Source organism: Cotesia glomerata, linkage group LG3, assembly GCF_020080835.1.
Source record: "Cotesia glomerata isolate CgM1 linkage group LG3, MPM_Cglom_v2.3, whole genome shotgun sequence".
In the NCBI taxonomy this organism is placed as follows: Eukaryota; Metazoa; Arthropoda; class Insecta; order Hymenoptera; family Braconidae; genus Cotesia; species Cotesia glomerata.
In genome coordinates, this window is record NC_058160.1 from 20,793,460 (window position 1) to 20,795,225 (window position 1,766).

Here is a 1,766-nt window from a genome sequence, read left to right on the forward strand (position 1 = left end):
AACAGTTGTACTTACAACTGTTGACGTGAAATTAACGTTAACTTTCTGCAACTTCGCATTAACTTTGAGCGAACCTTTTGGAAAATTCCGGCAATAGATTTACGCTAACATGATGCGTAAGTTAAAGTCAAGTTCTGGGAAACTGTTGCAAATGCAGAGGTTGACGCGAAGTTAACGTAAAGTTAACGTAAACCATTGAACATCAACTTAGTTGATGGTCAACTCGTGCTAACTGGGCTATTTTGAGTCGAAGTGGCAGAGATAGCCGGGCGGTACACGTCTGACTTGGGCGATCACCCATGTTAAGCAGCATTGAGCGTGGTTAGTGCTTGGATGGGTGACCACTCTAGTCCACGTTAGCTGGCGCGAGAGATCTCTGCACACTAGGAGAGGGGTTTAATGTTCCAGTGGTCGATAAAGAAGAGTTTCTTATTAACCACTGTAGACTTAGCCTAGCCTCGACTGTACTAGCATGGGTTTTCTCTGTGGTTTCCCCATGTTACTGGTCCAACAGCCTGAGAGGTGAGGTTCAGGGTAAATGTGGTACAGAAAACACAAGTCGGTCCACAGCCGCAAATATAGAGTGGAGAAAAATATCGGGTGGGACTTGCTGAGGTCCAATATGAAGAAGAGCAAGTAAAGCGTAAAAGCTAGGAGAAAGAGGAAGATCAGCCTTGTAAAAACCGAGAAGGTGTACAAGTAAAAATCAATAAATAAAAAAAATTAGCGAAAACTCAACGGAGAATTGAATTACTTGCAAGTGTTAAGGAATTTTCAGATTATGTTCTCAACTATCAATTATAATTACCATATACTTTTATTAGAAAATTATATTTGCATTTAATAAATGAAAATTTGAAAAAACTAAGAGAATGAAATTTTCGAAAAAATTGTAAATATAATTACTGAATTTGTATATATTACTGTCTATCAATGAAATTTTTAATAATTAAAAATTTAGTATTGATTCTCTCTGTAATATAATTACTGGGAGTTGTTTGAAATAAGCTCAAAGTATTTTTATTTTTTATAAGATTGCATTAAAACTCTAATAAATATATTGTATTAAATAATATTTAACTGTGTATTGTATTCTATATTTATTTTTCCCAGGATTCCTAATCACTTAATTTTTATCATCATACCAACAAAGATTTTCAATCCTTACACTTTAAGTGTCTTAACACTTACGACATCTCCGTGGATCAGTGCAAAAAAATTATATTTTATAGAAGTTTCTATAAAATTTTCTGTCCGAAAATATGAAGAAAAGTAAAATATTTTATTTTTGGATTATAATTATGAATTTTGATAGATCGTTAAACATAAAATTTGTTTTACTCTAATAAAAGATGAAAAATTCATATCAATTTCCTTTCTTTCGGAAATAAGATTTCTGATCAACGATATATAGAGTTAACTTGATTTTTTTTTCATAACCTTGCAAAATTTCAATTTTCAAAAAATTTTGATGCTTCATTCATGGCAATTTTTTTACAAAAAAAAATTCATACTTTTTTCAGTTAGTTTTATTTATAATTTATATGTTAAAAATACACGAGTCTCTTGTGTTTGTTCGGAAAGAATCTCGAAAGAGGTGGCTGTTTTTAAAATATCTTTACAAAAAGAACATCAAATATACTACAGAAAACAAGTATACATTTTGGTATCAAATTTTCTGTTGTCAAATTAAAAAAAAAAAAATAAAATAACCGTGTATGCGAACCCATTGAAAATATATTGAGAAATCGTGAAAGACGATCGGT

The 1,766-nt window shown here is 31.4% G+C and overlaps 1 long non-coding RNA gene across 1 annotated transcript; it reads left to right on the top strand.

The window, feature by feature from the left end:
• Positions 1–360: 360 nt before the first annotated feature.
• On the top strand, positions 361–1,363 carry LOC123262011. The gene is made up of 3 exons (XR_006508826.1): positions 361–583; positions 638–643; positions 1,353–1,363. It is a non-coding gene; the product is annotated as an uncharacterized LOC123262011 (long non-coding RNA).
• Positions 1,364–1,766: the final 403 nt, after the last annotated feature.